The sequence below is a fragment of the Schistocerca gregaria genome, chromosome 3 (genome assembly GCF_023897955.1).
Source record: "Schistocerca gregaria isolate iqSchGreg1 chromosome 3, iqSchGreg1.2, whole genome shotgun sequence".
NCBI lineage: Eukaryota > Metazoa > Arthropoda > Insecta > Orthoptera > Acrididae > Schistocerca > Schistocerca gregaria.
Genome location: NC_064922.1, coordinates 18,259,322 through 18,266,641, shown reverse-complemented (window position 1 = coordinate 18,266,641; position 7,320 = coordinate 18,259,322). Strand labels below are relative to the sequence as shown.

The following is a 7,320-nucleotide window of genomic DNA, read 5'->3' as shown; positions in this document are numbered from 1 at the left end:
GTGTTCGCACCTATGTCACCTGTGCTTGCTTGTCAGAGACAGACTATCGCAAATCATACAACACACTCCATGAATTGATTGCTACGGCATCTGTTATCAGCAGTCACAACCAGCAACACCAGTAGCAGCCGACTGCACGCAAAGAATAGGAATGTGCAGTGGGATTTACGTGAACTCGGCGCAAGGCAGACCTTTCCGACATAGGCTTGAGAATTTTACGGGAACACTTGTACGGTTTCTAAATAAAGTGTAGGCGTGGGAGGAGGGTGCTTCCCGCGCACTAATAACAGCACGCTTGCCAATTGTGGATGCTAATCATTCGCTTGTATCTTCCTAGACACATCTGCTGGCTGTGAATTATTCCACTTGCATGGCAAGGTGCGCATGTAGGTGTGTTAAAAATTCTGGAGGCACTGGGTATTGATCCCAGCACCTCTCGCATAATAAGTGAGCGCTCTACCATCTGATCTACGCCCGACCCCCACGAAGACTAATGGTGCTACATACAGCCATATAGACGACACAGACCCTTGCACTCCCATTATTCAACAGACAAACACTACTCTCTATGTATCCGTTAGGGTGTATTTCAGGTTTCGTGCATTCTGTATCGAATCGTAGTTGGCCACAATGAAAGTGGCACGTATAACGTTGAAAATAGAGTTCGGACCCCGCTCTGAGTAAGACGAACGTGTTGTCCACCCTCTAGACTTCAATGAGGTTAAGCCGTGATACCTAAGACAGATCTGCACTCGATGACACCTCGATAACAGCCGGTCCCCACACTTACATCTTGCTCTCCTTACGTCAGTATACATCATATCAGTCTGTGACGCTGGCTTTGCAACATCTTGCGTGCCTTTAGGTTCGCCGCGACCAACACTTACAATGCACTGACCACAAAAAATTGAGGCGCTGCGGCTTGAACCCAGCACCTTTCACATGCGAAGCGAACGCTCTACCAAATGAGCTACGCCCCAGGCACGACCAAACTGCGCTATTCCCCATTCTTTGCGACTCTGATGCGCACGGACACGATTGTTGGTTGGTTTGTAGCGGTGAAGGGAGCAGAGTACAAAGGCGCGGACACGTTCATATACACAAAAGTTCCAAGTAGTTTCGATGCTCTGGTATTACAAATGCAAATTCCGCCTGTTTTTAACGTCTTAAATTGAAAGAGCCGTCACAAATTGCTCCGTTTTCACTCCTTGTCGACAATCATACAGCACCTGAGGTAACAAACACATCTCGAGCCCCATTGTGCACTCCATTATTCATGCCAACTCAGTGCCTCGCTCTTTACTACTGTGTACCAATCTTGTCGTCCAACTTCAAAACACTGGGCCACAACAAGTTTCCGCGTCTCCATTGCACTGCGCATACTACAAAACGCTCCCCAAACTTGGCACTCACCCACGCAGCCGACTTTTCCGACTTTCCACGACGCTCACGCTAGTGACAGCATTATTTATAGTTCGACGTCGCACCAAGGCGAATGAGCACATTTCGCCTACGGCTTAGGCCGCCCTCCTAGTGTGGCTGCTCGGTGTCTGCAGGCAGCGAGGGTCTGCTAGCTTCCTGTGTTCGCACCTGTGTCACCTGTGCTTGCTTGTCAGAGACAGACTATCGCAAAACATACAACTCACTCCATGAATTGATTGCTACGGCATCTGTTATCAGCAGTCACAACTAGCAACACCAGTTGCAGCCGACTGCACGCAAAGAATAGGAATGTGCAGTGGGATTTACGTGAACTCGGCGCAAGGCAGATCTTTCCGACATAGGCTTGAGAATCTTACGGGAACACTTGTACTGTTTCTAAATAAAGTGTAGGCGTGGGAGGAGGGTGCTTCCCGCGCACTAATAACAGCACGCTTGCCAATTGTGGATGCTAATCATTAGCTTGTATCTTCCTAGACACATCTGCAGGCTGAGAATTATTCCAATTGCATGGCAAGGTGCGCATGTATGTGTGTTAGAAATTCTGGAGGCACTGGGTATTGATCCCAGTACCTCTCGCATACTAAGCGAGCGCTCTAACATCTGGGCTACACCGGCCTCCCCGAAGGCTAATGGTGCTTCATACAGCCATATAGACGACACAGACCCTTGCACTCCCATTATTCAGAAGACAAACACTACTCTCTATGTATCCGTTAGGGTGTCTTTCAGGTTTCGCGCATTCTGTATCGAATCGTAGTTGGCCACAATGAAAGTGGCACGTATAACGTTGAAAATAGAGTTCGGACACCGCTCTGAGTAAGACGAACGTGTTGTCCACCCTCTAGACTTCAATGAGGTTAAGCCGTGATACCTAAGACAGATCTGCACTCGATGACACCTCGATAACAGCCGGTCCCCACACTTACATCTTGCTCTCCTTACGTCAGTATACATCATATCAGTCTGTGACGCTGGCTTTGCAACATCTTGCGTGCCTTTAGGTTCGCCGCGACCAACACTTACCATGCACTGACCACAAAAAATGGAGGCGCCGCGGCTTGAACCCTGCACCTTTCTCATGCGAAGAGAACGCTCTACCAACTGAGCTACGCCACATGCACGACCAAACTGCGCTATTCCCCATTCTTTGCGACTCTGATGCGCACGGACACGATGGTTGGTTGGTTTGTAGCGGTGAAGGGAGCAGAGTACAAAGGCGCGGACACGTTCATATACACAAAAGTTCCAAGTAGTTTCGATGCTCTGGTATTACAAATGCAAATTCCGTCTGTTTTTAACGTCTTAAATTGAAAGAGCCGTCACAAATTGCTCCGTTTTCACTCCTTGTCGACAATCACACAGCACCTGAGGTAACAAACACATCTCGAGCCCCATTGTGCACTCCATTATTCATGCCAACTCAGTGCCTCGCTCTTTACTACTGCGTACCAATCCTGTCGTCCAACTGCAAAACACTGGGCCACAACAAGTTTCCGCGTCTCCATTGCACTGCGCATACTACAAAACGCTCCCCAAACTTGGCACTCACACACGCAGCCGACTTTTCCGACTTTCCACGACGCTCACGCAACGCTCACGCTAGTGACAGCATTATTTATAGTTCGACGTCGCGCCAAAGCGAATGAGCACATTTTGCCTACGGCTTAGGCCGCCCTCCTAGTGTGGCTGCTCGGTGTCTGCAGGCAGTGAGGGTCTGCTAGCTTCCTGTGTTCGCACCTATGTCACCTGTGCTTGCTTGTCAGAGACAGACTATCGCAAATCATACAACTCACTCCATGAATTGATTGCTACGGCATCTGTTATCAGCAGTCACAACCAGCAACACCAGTAGCAGCCGACTGCACGCAAAGAATAGGAATGTGCAGTGGGATTTACGTGAACTCGGCGCAAGGCAGACCTTTCCGACATAGGCTTGAGAATTTTACGGGAACACTTGTACGGTTTCTAAATAAAGTGTAGGCGTGGGAGGAGGGTGCTTCCCGCGCACTAATAACAGCACGCTTGCCAATTGTGGATGCTAATCATTCGCTTGTATCTTCCTAGACACATCTGCTGGCTGTGAATTATTCCACTTGCATGGCAAGGTGCGCATGTAGGTGTGTTAAAAATTCTGGAGGCACTGGGTATTGATCCCAGCACCTCTCGCATAATAAGTGAGCGCTCTACCATCTGATCTACGCCCGACCCCCACGAAGACTAATGGTGCTACATACAGCCATATAGACGACACAGACCCTTGCACTCCCATTATTCAACAGACAAACACTACTCTCTATGTATCCGTTAGGGTGTATTTCAGGTTTCGTGCATTCTGTATCGAATCGTAGTTGGCCACAATGAAAGTGGCACGTATAACGTTGAAAATAGAGTTCGGACCCCGCTCTGAGTAAGACGAACGTGTTGTCCACCCTCTAGACTTCAATGAGGTTAAGCCGTGATACCTAAGACAGATCTGCACTCGATGACACCTCGATAACAGCCGGTCCCCACACTTACATCTTGCTCTCCTTACGTCAGTATACATCATATCAGTCTGTGACGCTGGCTTTGCAACATCTTGCGTGCCTTTAGGTTCGCCGCGACCAACACTTACAATGCACTGACCACAAAAAATTGAGGCGCCGCGGCTTGAACCCAGCACCTTTCACATGAGAAGCGAACGCTCTACCAAATGAGCTACGCCCCAGGCACGACCAAACTGCGCTATTCCCCATTCTTTGCGACTCTGATGCGCACGGACACGATTGTTGGTTGGTTTGTAGCGGTGAAGGGAGCAGAGTACAAAGGCGCGGACACGTTCATATACACAAAAGTTCCAAGTAGTTTCGATGCTCTGGTATTACAAATGCAAATTCCGCCTGTTTTTAACGTCTTAAATTGAAAGAGCCGTCACAAATTGCTCCGTTTTCACTCCTTGTCGACAATCATACAGCACCTGAGGTAACAAACACATCTCGAGCCCCATTGTGCACTCCATTATTCATGCCAACTCAGTGCCTCGCTCTTTACTACTGTGTACCAATCTTGTCGTCCAACTTCAAAACACTGGGCCACAACAAGTTTCCGCGTCTCCATTGCACTGCGCATACTACAAAACGCTCCCCAAACTTGGCACTCACCCACGCAGCCAACTTTTCCGACTTTCCACGACGCTCACGCTAGTGACAGCATTATTTATAGTTCGACGTCGCACCAAGGCGAATGAGCACATTTCGCCTACGGCTTAGGCCGCCCTCCTAGTGTGGCTGCTCGGTGTCTGCAGGCAGCGAGGGTCTGCTAGCTTCCTGTGTTCGCACCTGTGTCACCTGTGCTTGCTTGTCAGAGACAGACTATCGCAAAACATACAACTCACTCCATGAATTGATTGCTACGGCATCTGTTATCAGCAGTCACAACTAGCAACACCAGTTGCAGCCGACTGCACGCAAAGAATAGGAATGTGCAGTGGGATTTACGTGAACTCGGCGCAAGGCAGATCTTTCCGACATAGGCTTGAGAATCTTACGGGAACACTTGTACTGTTTCTAAATAAAGTGTAGGCGTGGGAGGAGGGTGCTTCCCGCGCACTAATAACAGCACGCTTGCCAATTGTGGATGCTAATCATTAGCTTGTATCTTCCTAGAACCATCTGCAGGCTGAGAATTATTCCACTTACATGGCAAGGTGCGCATGTAGGTGTGTTAAAAATTCTGGAGGCACTGGGTATTGATCCCAGTACCTCTCGCATACTAAGCGAGCGCTCTAACATCTGGGCTACACCGGCCTCCCCGAAGGCTAATGGTGGTTCATACAGCCATATAGACGACACAGACCCTTGCACTCCCATTATTCAGAAGACAAACACTACTCTCTATGTATCCGTTAGGGTGTCTTTCAGGTTTCGCGCATTCTGTATCGAATCGTAGTTGGCCACAATGAAAGTGGCACGTATAACGTTGAAAATAGAGTTCGGACACCGCTCTGAGTAAGACGAACGTGTTGTCCACCCTCTAGACTTCAATGAGGTTAAGCCGTGATACCTAAGACAGATCTGCACTCGATGACACCTCGATAACAGCCGGTCCCCACACTTACATCTTGCTCTCCTTACGTCAGTATACATCATATCAGTCTGTGACGCTGGCTTTGCAACATCTTGCGTGCCTTTAGGTTCGCCGCGACCAACACTTACCATGCACTGACCACAAAAAATGGACGCGCCGCTGGTTGAACCCTGCACCTTTCTCATGCGAAGCGAACGCTCTACCAACTTACCTACGCCACATGAGCGACCAAACTGCGCTATTCCCCATTCTTTGCGACTCTGATGCGCACGGACACGATGGTTGGTTGGTTTGTAGCGGTGAAGGGAGCAGAGTACAAAGGCACGGACACGTTCATATACACAAAAGTTCCAAGTAGTTTCGATGCTCTGGTATTACAAATGCAAATTCCGTCTGTTTTTAACGTCTTAAATTGAAAGAGCCGTCACAAATTGCTCCGTTTTCACTCCTTGTCGACAATCACACAGCACCTGAGGTAACAAACACATCTCGAGCCCCATTGTGCACTCCATTATTCATGCCAACTCAGTGCCTCGCTCTTTACTACTGTGTACCAATCCTGTCGTCCAACTGCAAAACACTGGGCCACAACAAGTTTCCGCGTCTCCATTGCACTGCGCATACTACAAAACGCTCCCCAAACTTGGCACTCACACACGCAGCCGACTTTTCCGACTTTCCACGACGCTCACGCAACGCTCACGCTAGTGACAGCATTATTTATAGTTCGACGTCGCGCCAAAGCGAATGAGCACATTTTGCCTACGGCTTAGGCCGCCCTCCTAGTGTGGCTGCTCGGTGTCTGCAGGCAGTGAGGGTCTGCTAGCTTCCTGTGTTCGCACCTATGTCACCTGTGCTTGCTTGTCAGAGACAGACTATCGCAAATCATACAACTCACTCCATGAATTGATTGCTACGGCATCTGTTATCAGCAGTCACAACCAGCAACACCAGTAGCAGCCGACTGCACGCAAAGAATAGGAATGTGCAGTGGGATTTACGTGAACTCGGCGCAAGGCAGATCTTTCCGACATAGGCTTGAGAATTTTACGGGAACACTTGTACGGTTTCTAAATAAAGTGTAGGCGTGGGAGGAGGGTGCTTCCCGCGCACTAATAACAGCACGCTTGCCAATTGTGGATGCTAATCATTCGCTTGTATCTTCCTAGACACATCTGCTGGCTGTGAATTATTCCACTTGCATGGCAAGGTGCGCATGTAGGTGTGTTATAAATTCTGGAGGCACTGGGTATTGATCCCAGCACCTCTCGCATAATAAGTGAGCGCTTTACCATCTGATCTACGCCCGACCCCCACGAAGACTAATGGTGCTACATACAGCCATATAGACGACACAGACCCTTGCACTCCCATTATTCAACAGACAAACACTACTCTCTATGTATCCGTTAGGGTGTATCTCAGGTTTCGTGCATTCTGTATCGAATCGTAGTTGGCCACAATGAAAGTGGCACGTATAACGTTGAAAATAGAGTTCGGACCCCGCTCTGAGTAAGACGAACGTGTTGTCCACCCTCTAGACTTCAATGAGGTTAAGCCGTGATACCTAAGACAGATCTGCACTCGATGACACCTCGATAACAGCCGGTCCCCACACTTACATCTTGCTCTCCTTACGTCAGTATACATCATATCAGTCTGTGACGCTGGCTTTGCAACATCTTGCGTGCCTTTAGGTTCGCCGCGACCAACACTTACAATGCACTGACCACAAAAAATTGAGGCGCCGCGGCTTGAACCCAGCACCTTTCACATGCGAAGCGAACGCTCTACCAACTGAGCTACGCCCCA

General features: G+C 49.0%; 1 non-coding gene across 1 annotated transcript; it reads right to left on the bottom strand.

Moving 5' to 3' along the window:
* Positions 1–7,247: 7,247 nt before the first annotated feature.
* Positions 7,248–7,320, bottom strand: Trnaa-cgc (transfer RNA alanine (anticodon CGC)). Its single transcript has one exon. It is a non-coding gene; the product is annotated as a tRNA-Ala (tRNA).